This window comes from Symphalangus syndactylus, chromosome 18 (assembly GCF_028878055.3).
Source record: "Symphalangus syndactylus isolate Jambi chromosome 18, NHGRI_mSymSyn1-v2.1_pri, whole genome shotgun sequence".
In the NCBI taxonomy this organism is placed as follows: Eukaryota; Metazoa; Chordata; class Mammalia; order Primates; family Hylobatidae; genus Symphalangus; species Symphalangus syndactylus.
The window spans coordinates 82,087,348-82,108,622 of record NC_072440.2 but is presented as its reverse complement, the minus strand read 5'-3'; the positions used below and the strand labels follow the sequence as shown (position 1 = coordinate 82,108,622).

Here is a 21,275-nt window from a genome sequence, read left to right as displayed (position 1 = left end):
AGAGGAAATGATGGTGCCTACACAGGTTAAGCATCCCTAATCAGAAAATCTGAAGTCCAAAATGCTCCAAAACCCAAACATTTTTGAGCGCCAACATAATACCACAAATGGAAAATTCCACACTTGACCTCATGTGACAAGTCGCAGTCGAAACCCAAGAGAACAACACACAGTTTGTCCAGTGTTCGCAAGGGAAAAAAAACTGTCCCAGCCCCTTCAGATGCTATATACACCCTTCCTGCACATGCCCAGACTCCCTGCCAGCAAGCACGCCCACAAAGGGTAACAAAATGCAGGCTGGTGCACCAACGGCACGTTCTCCACAATGCCCCACGTGGGGCCAAGACCTACATGCAATACTTGCTGTGGTTGTTTGTTTATTCTCTACTCTGTGGTGTAAAGGTGTTGTTGAAAATGTCATAAAGGCCTGCAGATGCTCCTATGGATAACAATACTACGAAAAAGAGGAAGCATTTATGATTATCTATAGCATAGAAAGTCAAGCTATAGGAGAAACTGGACAGCAATGTCAGTGCGAAATGTCTTACAGCAGAGTATGGTGTTGGAATAACCACCATACAAAGTTTCTTCCCACCTAAAAAAAAAAATAGATTGTGGGGTCACCTTTTAATCCAAACACAACATTGTAGGTGGGGACTGAAAGCCTGCCATTGTTTGTGGTTGCTGTTGTGTAACATGACGCAGGTATCCTGGTGATGCTACTGTGCTGCTTAGTTACCCTGACACATTATTTTTTCACTGCATTAATGGTATGTCACATTTCTTACTGTTAAGTACTTATGTGTGAATAAATATAAGAAAGTGATTACTAATCAATAGCCTGTAAATTCAGAGTCAGGAATGATGGTGAGGCCAAACAACCATAGATTATCCCCATGATTGGCTGAGAGAGGGACACCTTTGCTTTCTGATGATTCCATGTGCATAAACTTTGTTTCAGGCACAAATAATTTAAAATATTGTACAAAATTACCTTTGGGCTATGTGTAGAAGATGTATATGAAACATCAATGAATTTCAGGTTTAGGCTTGGGTCCCATCCCCAAGATGGGGGATATATTATGTATATGCAAATATTCCAAAATCCAAACACTTCTGGTACCAAGCATTTCAGGATAAGGGATACTCACCATGTAATATAAAAACGAAACTTTTCCTGAAGTCCCCAGCAGATTTCAACTTGTTTCTCCTTGCTCAAAAGAGTGTGAAATGGCTGCCCTTAGCTGCAAAGGAAGTTGGACAAAGTAGTTTATAACTGGGCACATTGCTGTTGTTAGAGTGTCACAGCATTCCTCAAGCACCTGCAACTCCAAATGGCCAAGCCATCGTTTTCACTTGCCTCCCTTCGACTGCTCCTCTGCTGTGCCCTCCATCAAGGCCCCCACAGCTCCCAAGACAGATCTATCATTGACTCCCTCCCCTCAAATCTCACATAGGAGGCTCCAAGTCTTTCCAAACAACTCTCACATCCTATCCTTTCCCTGGACTCCTGCCAGCCTTCTCCATGATCTTCTTCCTCTCTCACTCAATCTTTGCAGTCAGCCAGACTCATTTTTCTAAAGGCAAAAACAGATTGTGAAATGGTCTCACTTTGTTTTTAGGATAAAACACAAATTTCTTATCACTTCTAAGGCCCTTCATGACCTAGCCCTTAGCTATCTCTCCAGCTGTACTTGTCACCACTCTTCCTTTCACGTTCTTCAGCTATTCTGAACTTCTTTTCCATTCCTCTAGTAAGCAACACTATGTCCTGAATCCAAGAACTTTTGCAGGTCTTTTTCCTCCACCTGGAATACTCCCGATCTACATCCACTGTGTCTAAATAGAATTTCTATCATCTTCAGTGCTCAACTTAAGAATCCTTTTCTCCAGCGTCTCCCCTCACTCTCCACTCCTACAAGAAGATGATAATATTATTGCTGCAATAACAAACAACTGCAAAGTCTCAGTGGCTTACAACAACCAACACTTGATTTTCTTTTCATTTCACATGTCAATGGCTACAGGTCAGCCCTGCTCCCTGTGCCTTCTCATTTTAGGACCCAGGCTGAGGGTGCCGTCTCAATCTATGCCATGACATTCTCACAGTGGAAACATGGGATGCCTCTTAAAACTTCTACTCAGACATGGCACACATTCCATCCTCTCACATTCTGTTGACCAACACATGTCATACACGACCAAGGATATTATCTTTGGACTGGGAATGTATCCTCCTTCAACAGAGAGATGCTGTGAGTCACACAGCAATGGGAGAGGATGTATAATCCTTTAACTCAGAAAGAAGAAGACAATAGTTGAGGCTAATCATATAATCTACTACCATGATAATGATAGTGACAACGTTATTTACTGTTTGCTGTCTGCCAGGCTTCATGCTAAATGCATTAATAAATTTTTTCCTTGTATCCTCACAAGACTACTAAGCACTATTGCTCCCCCTAGATGAGAAAATGGAGGGGAAGGGAGTTGGAGCAACTTGCTCACGGTCACATAATGAGTGGTAAAAGCGCGGATTTAAAACTAATTTCAATTCTGTCTGCTCAGAATTCATGCTTTACGTCATTATACCATGCTGCTTCTGTGGCTCACTCCCAAGCTGAGTCTTTACCACCAACTGGCAATTTCCAGGGTAGCTTTGAAAGAAGGAGACACGTGACCAGCGTGGTGCCCATCACAGAGTAGATCGCAGTCAGTGTTTGGAGAGCAAATAAATAAACTACTGCACCCCCTCTCCTATTTTTCAGTTAGCTAATTTTCATTCAAAGTGTCTGCTTCTGTTTGGGTGTCACTTCCTTCCAGAAACTTCCTCTGACCACACAGGCTGGGTTAGGATGCCTCTTCTGTGCGTCTATGGGAAATTGTGCATAGAGCTATTCTTGTACTTATTATAACAAACCATAATGATCTTTGTGACTTGAGAGTTCACTCGTGGCTTCTCAAGTCTGAACCCTTCCTTCTCTTCCTCTGCTCCTCTCCCTCCTGGCCCTGGTTGGTCCCCCTGAGCAGGGTTATTACGTCCTCCAAATGGGATCAGACCTACTCACTCATTCTCTAAGGGCCTGCTGTGTGCACCAGGCAATGCAGTCAGCTCCTTCACCACCAACATCCTGCCTTGCCGAGCCCACAGCCCAGTGGAGGAGCAAGATGAGAGACAAGGAATCAGACTGGAAGCATAAAATAATTCCAGATTTCAAAGACAAATATAAATAGAAAAGAGTGATAAGGCATGGGATATCTACTTATCATAGGCTGGCCAGAGAAGTATGTTTTGAGACAGTGATGCTTAGGCTGAAACTGAATGATGAGAAGGAGCCAGCCATGGCAAGACAGCAAAAGAGCACACCTTCCAAGCAGAGGGAACAACACATACAGAGGTGGCAGAAAGCTTGTGTTCCAGAAATCAAAAGAAAGCACATGGCTGGAGTGTATGGGCTGCTGGGGACATGACTTAATAATGCTGGAGGGATAGATTAGAAATAGATCTCACCAGGCATGTGGGCCATGGCAAGGAGTTTAGATGTGAACCTCTGGAAGGTTCTCAGGAGGGGAGAGACCATCTGCTTTTCATTTTAAGAACATCTTTCTGGCCACTGTGTGGAATAAAGTAGTAGGACACCATTGTATTGTCCAGAAGATAGATGATGATGATGGCCTAGGCTAAGGAGATGGAAACTAGTGGAGATGGATAAGCAGATAGATTTTATACATCATGTGATGTGGCTTTAGGCATGCTTCATTTGAGGAGTCTGCAGACATCCATGTGAAGCTGTCAGGCAGTTGGAGCTTAGAGGAGAGATCCAGGCTGGAGGTCTAATTTGAGAGCCATCAGAACACTGATGGGGTTTTAAGCTAAGGGGATAGAGAAAAGAAGTGAACCCAGGACTGAGACCTGGGCATACCAATATTAAGAAGTCAGGAAGAGAGGCTGAGGCAGCAGATCACGAGGTCAGGAGATCAAGACCATCCTGGCTAACATGGTGAAACCCAGTCTCTACTAAAAATACAAAAAAATTAGCCAGGCATGGTGGTGGGCACCTGTAGTCCCAGCTACTTGGGAGGCTGAGGCAGGAGAATGGCATGAACCCAGGAGGCGGAGCTTGCAGTGAGCCGAGATCAGGCTACTGCACTCCAGCCTGGATGAAAGAGCAAGACTCCGTCTCAAAAAAAAAAAAAAAAAAAAAAAAGTCAGGAAGAGGAGGAGCTAGGGAAGGGGGTTAGGAAGGATGGCCAGAGAGGTGGGAAGAAAAACAGGAGACCCTGGAACCACAGATCTCAAGATCAAGAGGCTTTAAGTACAAATGACTGAAAAGCATTAATGTTTCCACCCTGTGATAAATGGATCAAAAAAGATTCTGAATAAATGTTAGTGTTCTTTCCGCCTCTACCCTTAGATATTTACTTGTTGATGAAGGTAAACATTTACATCAAAAAAACTGTTCTCTATTTATGAGATTTTAGGTGTTAGCCTACACAAAGGAACACTTAGGAGAAGGGAGAAGAGTAATGATGACATTACATCCCATGTAAAGCTAGACCTACCTTATTTATAAGTAAAAGTTTTGTTGCTAGGAGAGTCTTTAGAAACCACCTAGTACCCTGACTTAGACAGTAAGGCCAGCCTTGTGGCACCAATAATGAGCAGCACCTGACAAAGTCACTCAAGTGCTCATAATGGGCTACTCTACGGTTGCTCTGGGGGAGGGGGCCAGAACTTGTGCTTTAACAAGCCCTCCAGGTAATTCCGATGCATGCTCCAGTTTGGGAACCCCTGTATTACAAGAGCCCCTGGCCTGTTACCCCATTCATAGCTAATTGGTAATGCAGTGAGCACCACGGAATAAATAAGTCAAACCTGGAGCTGATAATCAGAATAGCTTGGCAAGTCTTGGTGGCCACTGGTGACAGGACAAAGGGAGACATGCTAGGGTTTATCCCAGGGCCCCCGGGAAGCCCCTGGAGGTGAGCGTAGCAGCTAGAGACCCTGACTTGGTTGTACCACAGCCTCTGGGTTATAATCCCTTGTCAAAGATTTTCCATTTCAGTAACGCTATTATCCCAGGGATTATGGTCAAATGGAAATACATTAAATTGTAAATCACTTTCCCCACGTGGGCCAAGAGACGCCCCAGAAGAATTCATTAAAGTGTAATGGTACCTGCACCTGTCATTGCGCACGCCTCACTCAAATAAGGCCACAGAATACAGATTATTCACCTCGAATATGGCCACTCCGTAATGAGCTCCTCCAGGGTTAGCTCCTAGTGGAGAGTAGGAAAGAGTGAGGCAGCTACTTAGAGCAAAATATTTCCAGGAGTAGCAAGGATGCTGGGCTGGAAGCCTTGCCCTGTCTGTACTGCAAATTCAGTGCTTGTGCATGGGCAAACTGCTTCTTGTCCTGGCTCCAGTTTCCTCAACTGTGAAATAAACTGTTTCCAGTGCTCCTCAAACTTTAGAGTGCATAAAAATCACCTCAAGAGGTAGCCAGCCATTCTAGTACTCCCAGGACTGAGGGAAGTCCTGTGATATTGGCGTTTCAGTGGTAAAACCATGACAGTGCCAGGCAAACAGAACCGAGTTGGTCACCCTACTCCTGGAGGGCTTGTTGAATCAGAGTGCTATCCCCCACCAGGGATTCTGATTCCATGAGGGAGAGGAGGAAGCAAAGGGGAGCAAGAGTTTGCTAACAAGCTCCCTGAATGCCAGAGATAGACTAGATGGTGGTTCCCAAATGCCTTTCTGCAGACAAGCTACATTAGACATACCTGAAGAGTTTGTTAAAAATACCGGTTCCTAGGTTCCAGCACCAGACATTTTTTTTTCTTTTTTGAGACGGAGTCTTGCTCTGTCGCCCAGGCTGGAGTGCAGTGGCGCGATCTCAGCTCACTGCAAGCTCCGCCTCCCGGGTTCACGCCATTCTCCTGCCTCAGCCTCCCAAGTAGCTGGGAATACAGGCACCCGCCACCACGCCTGGCTAAATTTTTTGTATTTTTAGTAGAGACTGGGTTTCACCGTGTTAGCCAGGATGGTCTTGATTTCCTGACCTCGTGATCCGCCCGTCTCGGCCTCCCAAAGTGCTGGGATTACAAGCGTGAGACACCGTGCCCGGCCTCCAGCACCAGACATTCTTACTCGATGGGGCTGGAGCTGAGTCTAGGAATCTACATTTCTAACAAGCTTTAGAAGTGATGCCCGGTGGGATTGAGAACCACTGAACTAGATCACGTGTACGGTTCCACGCAATTCAGACATTCTATTACATTTTAAGTGTCTGTGACCGCATCCATTTAATAAAAGCTCCCCAAAAGTTTGATGAACAACCCTCGATCATTTTCTCTGGCTAGGATCAGTCATGCCTGGCATTAGGCATTTCCATTTTTGCCCTGAGCAAATGCAGCTGTTGGAGGAAGCGCACGGGCCCTGGGAGACAGGCGTGCTCATTCAGAGTGGGCGAACACATGCGCTTACTCATGGATGCAGCTCTCATTTGCCCTCGGGGAGACCCAAGTCTGCGTCAAGGAGCTCCAGCAAGCTGCCCGGATATGAGCCTGTCACTGGGGCTTTGTTGCGGATGAGTGTGCCCTGGCCTGTGTGTGTCATGCCGCGTGAAGTCAGAGAGGGGACAGTAAGTGTCCCCTGTACCCAGGGTTTGGCAATCTTACTGCGACCGTCTTATGACCCAGCAGACTACAAACAACTTGCAGTGAAATGTAATAAAAGAGTCCAATGGGAGTGGAGCATGATGTACACCCCAGTCCTACAGAAGTGACAGCCCAGCCCCTGCGGCTGCATCAGGCTGGAAACAGAGCAGGTGCTGCCACCTCCTGGCCCCACTCAGGCTGAGCCACCGCAGTCTCCAGATGCATTTGGAATCTGAAATTGGGAATTCTGGAGATTTGGCCTCGAAAACACCCGAGAGACCATCTAACTCTTCCCACCCCATGTGCAGAAGAGGAAACCGAGCTCCCTTGATGTTGGCAGTTTTCCCCCACGTCCGACTGGGTGGTAGAGCCAGAGGCAAGCCCACCTGGTGCTCTTTTCCTAGTGCCTCACTGATCTCCTGCTGCTTTAAGCCAAACAGCTATGACCCAGCAATCCTGGCCAGAGCGAGAGCTGGGGTTTGTGGTGAGATCTGAGCAAGGAGAGAGGTTTGGCTGCTACTCGGTCGTGTGCCAACTTGCCTCCTCCATGCCTAACCTTTGGAGATGAACAGAGACCCACCTTTGGAGATGAACAGAGACCTTGGTCAGGGAAGAACACTTGCCACTTCTCAGAGAGAAAGAAATGCTCCACAAATGCATCACTTCAAATAGTAGTCTCCATAGCAGACAAGCATCACACGGAAAAGAGACCCCACCTTGAGTGGGCAGGTTCTTTGTTGCTGTTGTTCTTGAAAAGTCGTCTAGGACCATAGCAAACACCCCTGTAGCAGAAACCAGCAACCTGCAGAGATGGGGTATGCCCAGCAGAGCTGTGCAGAATGTCAACGCTTGGAGGTAAATGAAATTAAAAGAGGAAAAGGAGAAGGTAAAGAGAGAAGAGGAAAAAGCAAAAGAGGGAACAGAGAGAAGGAAGGAAAGGATGGACAGATGAATGCATTGAGTACCAACCTGAGCCAAAGACTGCTAACCCTTGCTTCAATAAGTCTCTCATTCATCAAACATTTTTGAGTGCCTACTCTGCCCAAGGCATCCTGCCTGTACCCAAAGTGGACACGACAAGTAATCTCTTACCCCTGCTTTCAAAGAATGTATCACATAAAACATATGGAAAAGAAATCTTTCTAAGCCAGTGTGATATGAAGTAGAAGGTGATGGATGTAGTGAGAGGGAAGACTCCTGACTATGCAAGTCCAGAGGAGGAGCAAAGAGGTGAGAAATCGAAGAATGTGGTGTCATTTCATCAAGGCTCCAAAATCATGAGAAGAATGGGGGCATGCAAAGATGAAATGTAGGGCATTTCAAGCATAAAACAACGAAAAGTCATGAACTGAACACGGACGAAAAGTGGTTATGGAGAAGACAGCAGTTGCTTCTGGCTAAAATACAGGTGCAAGAAAGGACACACAGGCAATAGGTGGAAAAGGCAGGTGGTAAAGTGAACTTGAATGCCAAGTTAACTGTTCCCTCGGCATCAGGGAGTCCCTGCAGGCTCCAAAACAAGATAGGGGCATAATCAACTGTTCTGGATGCTGCAGGGCAAAAGAGCACTCAGTATGAATGCTGCAGCATGAGGAACGGGAGGGCTTGAGTTCGGGGGAAGAGGGGTGCCCTGTCCACCGGGATTTTATTTTGCAACTCAAAGTGCTGAACAACATATCCCAGTGTTGTATCTGCCAGTTTCTGCTTCCTGTGCATTCACTGCCAGGCTTTCTCCTCTCTGAGCTGCCCTAGAGAACAATAACAACGTCCTCTGCTTCCCACTGGCCTGCGTTCTTTTCTGCTGTCTGAACAATGCACGTGTCTTTGCTCCTTGATGGATGAGGCTTGTATTTCCGATTGAAATTCATAATAAAGTCAAAAGCAATTGTGCTGGAGCTGCTGGTGGGTCCAATGATCACTACCTTGGATAGAGACTGGGGACTCCCTTGTTCAAGCCCCTATGATGAAGACACATTGGACTTCTCCAGTTCTGTCCCTCCCCGGAGCTTGTAACACAGTGGCACTGAACAATCAGAGCAATTAACAAAATGCTCAGAATGTACAGAGAGGAGATGAAGGAAGTTCAGCATTGTGGTTGGTGGGGGCTCTTCCCATCACAATCGATTCATCAAACAAACTTGCCAACTGTCTAAACTTTAATTTCAAATGACTGGGTCCCTTTGTGCACAGACACATAATCAAATTCAGTATATTGGAAACATGTTTCAGACTTTTCTGGGTTGTTATTTTTTTTTCAATTTTAAACAAATAAGAGCTCTTTTCAAGGCAGTGTTTTATTTCCTTTGCTTCACAGCCTGATTAATGATGGACTCGGCCCCACAAAAAGCCAAGGGAAGAGAGGAAAATAAATGTGAAGGCCCAGCCATTTAAGTCCTCTCCTGGCCTTCCAAGAGAGGTTTAATACCCACCGACCACTCCGGGGTACAAATCGGCCTCAGACCTGAGCTGGATGCCATGGGTTGGCATGGGGTGAGACTGAATCTATGGCTGAGCTAATTATGCTTTTCAGCCTGGGCTAGGCATTGTCTTGAGAAACCAAGTGGAAATCACCAGGATTCTACAAACTCCCAGCCATTCACTTTGAGTTTCTGCCCTTTGATGGTACAAAGAGCAATGGATGTGGAGTCAGAAGGCCTGGGTTTGAGACCCAGATCTACTCCTTACTGGAGGTGGGACTTTAACCAAGTCCCTTCCATCTCCAAACTGAGGCCAGGCCTCAGTCTCCTCAAGTGTGAAGCAGGAGTAATCATGTCCACTTCGAAATGTTTACAAGGAGCTAGTACCACATCATCTCTTAGAGAGAGGCTCCTTGGTAGGACCCCCCCAACCCCAGAAGCTCCCCTGAGCTATGTACATCTTGTAGGGCATGGATATGGCTGGAACCAAGGGCTCAGGAAAGGGAGTGACATCTCTGGGTTAGAAATAAAGAATTTCTGGCCGGGTGCGGTGGCTCAAGCCTGTAATCCCAGCACTTTGGGAGGCCGAGGTGGGCGGATCACCTGAGGTCAGGAGTTCGAGACCAGCCTGCCAAACATGGTGAAACCCTATCTCTACTAAAAATACAAAAAATTAGCCAGGCATGTTGGCGGGCCCCTGTAATCCCAGCTACTTCGGAAGCCGAGGCAGGAGAATCACTTGAACCTGGGAGGCAGAGGTTGCAGTGAGCCGAGATCACACCATTGCATTCCACCCTGGGCAACAAGAGTGAAATTCCGTCAAAGGAAGAAAGCAAGAAAGCAAGAAGGAAGAAAGGAAGGGAGGGACGGAGGGAGGGAGGGAAGAACAGACGGAAGGACGGAAGGAAGGAAGGAAGGAAGGAAGGAAGGAAGGAAGGAAGGAAGGAAGGAAGGAATTCTAACAGAAAAGGCAGTGAAAAGCAGGAGGCACAGAAGAGAGGGGAGAGCCAGAGGCTGTGATGGGCGGGATGCAGCCTCCTCACTCCCCATCCCACCCCATCTGACAACACTATGCCTCTTATCTACAGCAAATTGCTAAACTAATAAAACATGTCACATGTTTGAAGTGAAGTGTGCAGGTGTGTGATGAGGCTGCTCTTTGCATCCAGCAATCCAATGCAGCTTAGAACCATGAGTCTGTGAGAATTTGCAGAAACCATGAGGACAGGCTTAGGCCTCTCCCAGGCTGTGGAGACCCCTGGTGACATCTGTGTGGTGTTACCATTGCTACAATAACAAAGAAGAACAACACATTAGGAACGTTTCATTCAAATGGTTACACTTCCAAAGAATGGGCTTACACTTAGAATCTTGATCTATCTTTGTTCCATCCTGGGCCATTCCCTGGCGAACACAGCATAGCTGGGACATGGACATGGTAGAACTGGAAGCCTCGTTTTCATTTTCAGTCTAGTACAATTCAGGTTGGGAGAGGATGGGAGCATCTGTTTCTGGGTCTCCAGCAGTAAAGAGCGAGACTCCGTCTCAAAAAAAAAAAAAAAAAAAAAAAAAAAAAAAAAAAAAAAAAAGAGGACAGTGCTTCCACACAGTCAGGGGGTAAAAAAAAAAAAAAAAAAAAAAAAGAGATTTCAAGAGGAAACAGAACTAACAATGTCCCTGGCAGGTTAGTTTCAGGCTGCACCTGTTCTACTGGTTTCCTCACTTCTGCCTCAGTGACATTTTGCATATTTTACTCACAATGCCTTGCAGTAGTTTAGCTTTCAATAGGTTGCTTTTTGGCAGTTCTCCTAACCTAATTAGGTATCTGCCTAAGCCAGGGGAGTGACACAATTTTCTGGCCAAAGTAACTGTCCCAAGATCCTGAGCATGCCCAGCACATCCGAGTCCAGTGCTCACAGTGGACATCACTTATGTAGCTCTGCCAGGAAGGCACTGAGCTTTCATCTTTGCCTCATGTCTATAGTCTATTCGACTTCATTTGGAGCTCATCATCCGTGGTATTGTGTTGCAAATTATTTATCCATTGGGTTATTGTAGTAAACCTGTAAGCAGATGGGGTTTCAGACTTTCCACCCTGCCTCAAAGAAAAATGAACAAGGAGTGCAAGACACCTAAAATCCCTCATCCATCACTGCCTCCTGCCAGGTGATCTGCTTCAGCTATCCATGCTGTACACATCTCCTGCACTTTATTCTTTATTCTGCTACAAGGGAGAGATGTGAATCAACAGCGCCTCTGATGTCAGCGACACCCAGATGTTGGGCCTGCTCCTCTTCTTTCTGTCTAGGCCACATGTTCTGGGCTCTCCTGGTTTTCTTTACAGAGCTCCAACACTGACATTTATTTATAAACCATAGCCCTGGCTTCCCTTTGGTTTTCACCTCACGTCCCTAATCTGGGCCTCACCTTCAAAGCTTCCTAGCACTCTTCTCTGACAGACCCAAATTCCCTTATTTCCATCAGGGTCTGTCTATACCCGGGCACTAATTAACTTCTGGCTCTCCAAGTTACAGAGCTCATTTGCTGACTCACAAGAGACAACCAAAGGAAGTCCGTCATTAGCATTCCTGAGCTGCTTGTTAGCCACTGGGAGAATCACACCATCCAAGCTGTCAAATGCACCCAACTACAGGAAGGAAAAATGATGCTGCTTGGATTAATGACTCCATGCACTGGGCATCTCCTACGAGCCCAGGACTATGGGAGGAGAGGTATCAAATCCATATGAGGCAAACCTCTGTCACCAAGGAGATAAGAGCAAGACTCACAAGCATGAAACAAATAAAATATACTATAGAAAAAGAATAGAAGGCATCAAGACCAAATTATGTTTATTCCCAAAAGGAAGGCTATTTCAACATTTTGAAAATCTGTCAATGTTAATGTTAATGCTAACTTAAAAGAAAAATATTTAAACCAATATAATCAGTGTAATAAATGAGGAAAAATCATCTGATGATATTTAACACCAATTCATGATTTAAAAGAAAAAAATAACTTTTTAGCCAACAAGTAGTAGAAGGAAACTTTCTTCATTCCATGAAGGATGGCTACCAAAACTCCTACAGCAAACATTACATTTAATGGTAAATTGCTGAAAGATTTTCCTCTGAGGTTAGAAGTAAAATCAGAATGATCATTACCCGTACTTTCCAATTACTGGGTAAATTGGATCACCACATGGAAAAAAAATGACCCCTATCTCACACCATACACAAAAACCAATTCCAGGTAGATTAAATCTAAATATGAAAAACAAAATGATAAAGCTTCTAAACAATAGTATAGGAGAATTAATCATAGTGGTAGGCAAAGATTTCTTAAACAGAATACAAATAGCACTAGCCATAATGAAAAAATTGATAAATCGATCTACGTTAAAATTAGAAACTGCTGTGTTTCAAAGCACACCATTGGTAGAAAAAAAGACGTTATATGTAACCGGGAAAAAAATGAGCCTATCCAGACTATATAAATAACTTTTGCAAATCAATTAAGCAGACAACTCAATTTTAAAATGCAGCAAAAAAACTTGAATAGGCATTTTAGAAAGGAGATATTCAAATGGCCAAAAAACATATAAAAGTTGCTTAAACTCATTAGAGATCAAGGAAATGCGTATTACATAAAACTACAATACGATGCCACTATACTTCTCCCAGAATGATTACAATTTTAGGAGCTGACTGTACAAAGTGTTGGTGAGAATGTGGGTCACCTGAACCTCTCTTGATTGCTGGTAAGGCTGTCACTCAGTATAACCATTTTAAGAAAGTGGCAGTGTATTAGTCCATTCTCACACTGCTATAAAGATACTACCCAAGACTGGGTAATTTATAAATGAAAGAGGTTTAATGGACTCAGAGTTCCACATGGCTGAAAAAACTCCTCAGACAGAATCTACTGAAGTTGAGGGTACACACAGTCCAAACCAGCAATTCTGCTGCCCAATAGGAATGCCCAATCTGCCCAATAGAAATGCCTACATATGAGCACCAAAAAACACATACAAGAATGTTCATAGCAGCACTGTTCACGATAGCCCCAAAACGAAATCAACCCAAATGTTAATCAACCAGAGAATGGATAAACATGTTTTGTATATGCACAATGGAGTATTACACAGCAGAAATGAATAAACTGCTACACATAATGGTATGGATGAATCTTACAAACATGAAGCTGAATAAAAGAAGCCCAGGCTTAAAAGAACCGATAGTATATGACTCCATTCATATAAGATTAAAATATAGGCAAAATGAATCTGTGGAATTACAAGTGAGTTTTCCAGGGTGCTGGCCCTCTTCTTCTTCTATTTTTTTTTTTTTTTTTTGAGACGGAGTTTTGCTCTTGTTGCCCATGCTGGAGTGCAATGGCGTGATCTCGGCTCATCGCAACCTCTGCCTCCCAAATTCAAGCGATTCTCCTGCCTCAGCCTCCCTAGGAGCTGGGATTACAGGCATGCGCCACCACGCCCAGCTAATTTTGTATTTTTAGTAGAGACGGGGTTTCTCCATGTTGGTCAGATTGGTCTCGAACTCCTGACCTCAGGTGATCCACCCGCCTTGGCCTCCCAAAGTGCTGGGATTACAGGCGTGAGCCACCGCGCCCGGCCAGCCCTCTTCTATTTATAGATATGAGTAGTCATTACCTGGATTTGTTCACTGTGTAATATTTATCAAGGTGAAGCGGTATACAAAGGTAGGGAGGCCACCAGAGTGGTCTACTCCAGCAAGGATGAGTATCTTATCACTGACGTTGATTAGAATATCCAGTGCATGATGGTAATAAAAGCTGCTTTTCTCCTGTTTTTAGATTCTCTACAGACAATGAACCCCCTTATTGCCTGAAGCTGGGGTGGACTACTGCTTCCTTCACCCCTCACTACTACTTGTCAAACTATACACCTAAGAATTGTACAATTTCTGTATGCATGCTACACTTTGATAAAAATATTTATTTTAAAATGTTAATGGTAATATTTAAAAGAGCATCAATTAAGAGAATACAACCAATCACTTCTAAACCAGAAAACATTACTATAAAAGATAAGCCCAAATTCATTTCATGACAGCGGTTAACACTGAGAAGGAAGGAAAATGGGACTTCAACTTTATCTGTGTGTGTGACTCTGTGTGTGTGTGTGTGTGTGTGTGTGCGTGTGTGTGTCTGTCTGAGACAGAAAGAGAGAGAGAGAGGTGAAAAAGCCTGATCCAAGGGCCACCTATATCAAAGTCATTTCTTTGGGAGAGATAATGAAGGCAAGCACTGTATCATCAATATGGCCACAAAGGAAAGGTTTCATTTAAAAACACACAAGAAAAGAGTTAGCAAAAAGTGTCCGTGATGTCCATGGTGCTCCTTCTCTGGCTCCAGCAAGGGAATGTGGTGGGGAGGAGAAACTAGTAGTGCCTGCTACTCTTGTCCAGCAGGGTCTGAGCTCCTGCAGCAGACAAAGAGACCTTCAGACCTGGACCTGTGGCAGGTGCTTCTAGAAATCCTCCAGACGTTGGTGGAGTGATTGGGGCTGAAATCAAGACAGCCCAAGAAGGAGGGTCAGCCTTAGCGGTGGTGGCACCACTGAGGTGAAGTGGGGCATCAGGGTTGCTGCCAACCTCCTGTAATGTCCTCTTGAGCTTTGGGGACCCAAGAGCTCAGGGCCTAGCAAAAGGAGTCACCTCTGGACAAACAAGCAGAGACCCACTTAGTAAGAGTCATGCCCATCCTCATGGCACTTTGCAGTTCTCAAAGTGCATCCCAATATAACCTTTTGTTTTATTTCCTGAGTCACCTCGTAGAGTTGGCAAAGACTATGTTTTTCCTCTTCTCTCACAAAAAGTAGTAAATGGTTATCATAAAATTTAGAAAATGAAGGGAAGAAAGTACCTACAGATATCATACTTAACATTTTAATAGTATTTCATATTCTATGGGCTAGGTTTATTGTTTTTTCCTCTTTATTAATATGATTAGATTTGTTGTTTTTCCTCTTTACTAATCATATTAGTAATCATATTAGTTTACTAATCATATTAGTAAAGAGGAAAAAACAAATGTAGCTCAAAATCATATAAATATACATATATATCATATAAATATACAAATCTATAAATATACATAGCCGGGTTTACTATATCCATTTTAAAGATAAGTAATTTGAGGCTCAAAGAAGTTAAATAACTTGTCCAAAGACACAGGACTGCTGAATGAGGAAGCTGGTCTAGAATAAAAACATTCTGGCACTCTATTCTCCCTTTGGATGAATTTGAGAAACAAGTAAAATCTCACTTCTTTGTCACCCTCCCACCTCTAGCAAGTCATTTCCTTTTTTATCTGCCCTTCCTGGCAGAAAAGGAAGAGAAAACACAAATTCTCAACCAGAAAAGAGCCATGAAAGCTGCCACTGGGTAGCTGGGATCAAGGGCAGCCGTGAATGGGGGCTGAGGGGCATCACAGTGGGCTGCCCACTCTTTACTCTTGCTTTGAACAGTGTATTAGTCAGGGGCCTGCCAGAAAACAGATGGTGCCTTCTAAAGTAGGTAAGCAAAGCAAGTTTAATGAAAGGACTGTTTACAAATGTGTGAAAAGAGCTAAAAAAAACTCACCAAAAAATGATAAAGCATCCTGAGTCTAAAAGCAGTGGTACTGGAACCTGCACAATGCTAGGGCCATGGGAGAAGAGCTCGGTCTCCCCAAACCATTGCCATGAAGGAAGGAGTTAGAAATATACTCCCCGACTTTTCTCTACTCCAGGTTTTGAATCTGCCATAATCTCTCAAGGACTGAAGTCAACCAGAAGCCAGAGAGCAAAGGAACTGGATAAAGTCCTGGGGTCAGTCCCCTAGAACAGGGCAAGAGGGGCCAAGAGAGGAGACCCAGGGTGAGTTTTCCTATTTCTTCCTCATAGAGGGAGCCAAACAGGGGCTGTTCCTGAATTAGAATGACACAACATAATTCAGAAGCACTAACTGGGTCTACAGCTGGGATGGGCAACCTCGTGAAGCCTGCAGGCCAAATCCCACTCAAGTCCTGTTGTTATAAAGTTTTATAGGAACACGGCCACACCCATTTGTTATGTATTATCTATGAGGCGGCTGTCATGCATACCCCAACATCCAAGTTGAGTGGTTGTGACAGAGACTGTATGGCCTGCCTAAATATTTAGAGCCTAAAATATTTACTAGCTGACCCTTCTTAGTGACAAGAATCATATTCATTTAACATTCCATCCTACCAGTATTTATGAAATGCTTATTATATGCCAGATACTATTTCAGAAACTGGGGATATAGCAGTGATCAAAATGAACAAAAATCCTTGCCCTTGTGGAGCTTGTGGACGAGATAGATACTAAACAAAATAAATAAGAAAATTCTATAGAATCTAAAAATTGATGACCGCTTTGAAAAAATTAGAGGTGAATAAGGGGACAGGCTATGCCAGGGAGTGGGGGGCTTTACCTTAATCTTCTCACTGAACCCCAATGTAATGCAATGAGGTAATACTCTCCCTACTTCTTCATGAAAAGGAAAATGAGACTCACAAACTGGCTCAAGACCAAAATCAATGATTTTGCTGGGATTGGAACCCACATCTGTCTGCTCCAAAACCCTTGTTTGTACCACCTCCTGAAAATGAGGATACGGGCTCAGAAAAGTAAAGCGACTTCCGATAAGTTTTCTCTTTTGATGATAGTCAGGGTTAGTTATCTTCATCCTCCTAAGGGTGACCTGCACAAGCTCACACGGTGAGTTATGAGCCAAGCAAGGCTTAGAACCCAGACCTTCTGAAGCCAAACCCACACATTTAATCCACAGTCATCAGACCAACTTTTTAGCAGGAAATGTTTTGAAGAGTTGATTGGAATTGAGAAGGGTTAATCCAAATGTGAGACAGACTCATAGAAAACAAAGGAGCACTTCCTACACTTTAAATTGGTTTGCTTAGGGATGCAATTAACAAGCAAACATAGATTGGCAATGCTACTAAACACGTACTTCCCCAAAGACAGAGTGAGGATGCTAACAACATCATTGCTGTTAGCTTGCCCAGGTCAGACTTTCCCAAATATCTGTAATCAATTGTTCTCCCATCTTCCAACAGCCAGATTAAAATCACCTTGCTACACAGATGTTGGTTTGGGTTGTGGAGAAGAGGAATGAATATCCAGGGATGTATTATAACAAAATAAATTTTTATCTCACAAATGTCCCTCCCAAGATGGCAGCAGCTCCTGCTCTCAGACGATGTGGTCTAGGGAGCTCTAAGTAGGAAGCCCAGGGTCATAAAGAGCCTCTCATTGATTCTCCCTCCAGTTAATGAAGTCCCTAGGCTAGAGGAGCTATTAAATTTCAGTGCCAAGTATTAGTGGCTTTTGCTGGTTATAGTGATTCAACAGCCCCCAGTGAGGGTGAATCACAGGAAGAGCTAGAGAGCTGAATGTGGCCCTGGAGCCCAGGCAGTCTTGTTCACGGATATCACCTGGCATTCACATTGGCCAAGCAGCCAGGCCCTTGGAGCAAATACCACCAGCAGCACCATCCCATCTGGCCACCAACATTCCAGCCATGGCTGTTTGGTCCTTGCCCTCAAAGCCAGGACACATCAACACTGGGGCTGCTCTTTGGGCAAATGAAGAAAAAGAAGATGCCAGGGACCATGCATCACCATGAAATGTATGTCCCTGCAGGCCCTCCATGGGTATTCCAATCCAAGGAGGAGAGACAAAAACATAAATGAGAAAGCTGAATGATGAAAGAGCTGAATTAGAGATTAAGCAGCAAAGGAAGTAGCATAAGTAGTCTTTGGGTAATCGGGTTCATAGAGAACGGGAGGGAAGAGAATGAGATTTTTAGAATATGGCTTATCTTGCCATGGAAGAGGTAGTTTCTTAAATGAGCTGCATCCATCCAGACAGCAGCCACCCTCACTTGGAACTTGTAATGATGATCTTCCTAATATACTTCTTAAAGACGCTATCCCACCTTCATAAAGACTTCCCCACCCCCAGGCCAAGGTGGATGACTGACGCCAGGTGCCTCAATTTCTTCCCTGCTGGACAGCAACATGAAACGACAATGAGAGACCAAGTCAGCCAGGAGGAGCCACACTAGGGATTTCAGATTCAGAGGCTACACAGTGTGGAGGCCTCAGGGCTGTGGGGGAATTAATGTAGAGATGGATGTGCAGAAGAGCAGAGAAAATGGCCAGCGTAGCCCAGGGGGAGGGAAGGAGTAGGCTGGTAGCATTAGGTTCCCCGGAGCCATCAGAAGCTCCCCAAGGACGCCTGCTTGTTCCAGTGAGTTTCTCTTCCTTGAAACTGAACTGTTCTGGACGAAAGGTTTTTGTTCTCTGCTGTCCTTTGTAAAGTTTTACAGGTGAGGGGAAAAGATTGGCTTCTTTATAAGAAAAAGAAAAAAAAAAAGACATGCAGCAGCAGCGGAACTGCTGTCGGGGTGGGTGGATCTGAGTTCATCGTCAGGTTCTGAATACTTCTCAGTATGATCTTGGGCAAGTTATAGCTGCTCTCTCTGACCTCTGTTTCCTCATCAATAAAAGGATCAATGGTCCCCAGCCTGAAGTTCACGAACTCATCCTTGAGCCTGCAGGTAATAATAGGGTTTAATAATATCACATATCACCAAACTCCTCATAGAAAGTCTGCATTTTTCCACCCAAAGCATGCACGGGCTAGTCTGTCCTTCCTGCACACAGCTCTGTACAGCTTTAGCACACACCGGCTCTGCTCACTCGGCTGCTGCCTTCATCAGACTGTATGAGCTGTTTGAAGGGAAGGGCTGAATCAAATGCACATCATGTGAGTAATTAAAATGCTCTGCTAGATAATTCTTCAGGAGACAGAGAGGTAGCTGTTAAAACTATTGCATATCACAGTTGGAAGTGACCTCAGGAAGTGGCCCTAAGGATCTAAGACACTCATATTCAGTGAACAAATATACTGGTGGTATTTGTTCATTTCCATAGACTTTCCTTCCTTCATTTGTCAAATGAAAGGCATGGTTGTTAGGCCGGGTGTGGTGGCTCATGCCTGTAATCCCAGCACTTTGGGAGGCCGAGGTGGGCGGATCACTTGAGGTCAGGAGTTCGAGACCAGCCTGGCCAACATGGTGAAACCCCGTCTCTACTGAAAATACAAAAATTAGCTGGGCATGGTGGCAGGCCCCTGTAATCCTAGCTACTCGGAAGGCTGAGGTGGGAAAATTGCTTGAACCCAGGAGGCAGAGGTGCAGTGAGCAGAGATCGTGCCACTGCACTCCAGCCTGGGTGACAGAGCAAGACTCGGTCTCAAAAAAAAAAAAAAAAAAAAAAAAAAAAAATGAAAGGCATGGTTGTGTTTTAGCTTTGTGTTTTAGTTTTCTATTGCTATGTAACAAATTGCCAGTAACTAAGCAGCTTAACACAAGATTTACAGTTCTAAATGTCCAAAGTCCCGGCTGGCATGGCTGAGTTCTCTGCCCAGGATATCACAAGGCTGAAATCCAGGTATCACCCAGAGAAAACTCTTAGCTTTTAAAAGGGTTTGTGTGATTAGGTTAGGCCCATCAGATAATCTCCCTGTCTTAAGGTGAACTGATTAGTAATGTTAATTACGTCTGCAAAATCCTTTTTGCCAAGTAAGATAACATGATCTACAGGAGTAATGCCGGGGGTGAAGGTCATGAAGGCCATCTTAGAATTCCGGTTCACACTCTCTATTATGGTTATCATTATTTCAAGATTTTTTTCTTCCTCTTTCTCCATTTTTATTACATGAGGGTGAGGACACCAGCCTCCCTTATTTCACTGGGCCTTAACACCATTATGGAGTAACGTTAGCATGTTTTAAGCATTGGTGAAGTGATTTGTTAATAAATATACAATAGTACTAGAAAGTCAAGGAGAGAAGAAATGATATCTCTGAATTTTATGAAAAATAGGCTTCTACCCCCACTGAATCCAGGAACAACAATGAGAAACACTCTTACTCTAAAGATTTTAGAGTCTATTTGTCAAAGCATTTTTCTAGGACTCCCTTAGTAAAGAGGCCCCATGGTCAAATCTGTTTTTTAAATGCTACAACGCATATCTTCAACCCTGCCCCCACTATCCCATTTATAAAGCACAATAATATATTAAAGCACATGAGAAACTCTGCCGTTAACAAAGATATTTAGCCACAAATCCCTCTTACCCTTTTATTTATTTTTTAATCTGCTTATACCTTACACAACTAGATCATTAGCCCCATGAAAGCATATATCTTCTTTGATTCCCTGCTATAACCCCAATGCCTAAAATAGAGCTGGGTACATAGCAGCAGTTCAATAAATAGCTATTGGAAAACAAATGGACCAGTGTTTTAGTAAATGCACCTTAGGAACTGCTGATCTAGAATCACACAGATGAGCTAGTCCAGACCACAAGGCTTGTATGATTCAAAGGTGGGAGTGAATAATGGCTTGAACATCATTGATGTTTTTCTCCACTGAGACTGACTTCCAAACTAGTACATCGAAAAGTGTAGAATGACTCACATAACCAAGAGCATAAGTGAGTTAGTGCAGCTCCCAAAGTTCAGGGGTCCCACAGTGGGCCTGGCCAGGTTTCCCCACAGTCATGGAGGCAAACTCAACCTTTCGTTTAGGGAAATCACTTTTCCCCACAGGCTGTAAACACCTCCTTATCCACATTTGCCAACCAGAGTTCCTAAAAGAACAGCATTTAAGGCTTATTCCTTTGGGTGAAGAAATGGACCTCTATAATCAAGACTTTTAAAATGCAAACACTTTAGAAACAATATATTAAGCTGCTATCAGTTAACTCAATCGTGGGATTTTTAAAACATTTCTAAGACTTCGATGAATTAAGAGGATAACAGGCAGTAGCGATCCTGAAGAACAGTGGTTTGCAAACTTCAGGGTTCCTAAACACAACCTGAAGCTTGATAAGAAAGCAAGCCACACCCCAGAGATTCAGCAAGTCTAGAGTAGCACCCAGGAATTATTTTACCAGCCTTCTCAGGAAAGACTCTGCAGTCAGAATTCATCTCGGCCAAACCCCCTTCCACTCAAGAGTGACCAAGAACACTTTCTGAGTCCAATTTAAGTGCCTACCAAGGCCCCTCAACCTGGGCCCAAGCATCAGTGCTTTGTACTTGCCCAATACAAATTTATTA

At 44.1% G+C, this 21,275-nt stretch overlaps 1 long non-coding RNA gene across 1 annotated transcript in view; it reads right to left on the bottom strand.

Annotated features, from left to right (window-relative positions):
- Nucleotides 1-1,182: 1,182 nt before the first annotated feature.
- The window catches only part of LOC134733467 (uncharacterized), a 109,362-nt gene continuing 89,269 nt past the window's right edge, over nucleotides 1,183-21,275 (bottom strand). Inside the window, exon 3 of the long non-coding RNA XR_010116934.1 lies at nucleotides 1,183-1,244. This is a non-coding gene — a long non-coding RNA (uncharacterized lncRNA). The remainder of the gene's footprint in view (nucleotides 1,245-21,275) is intronic.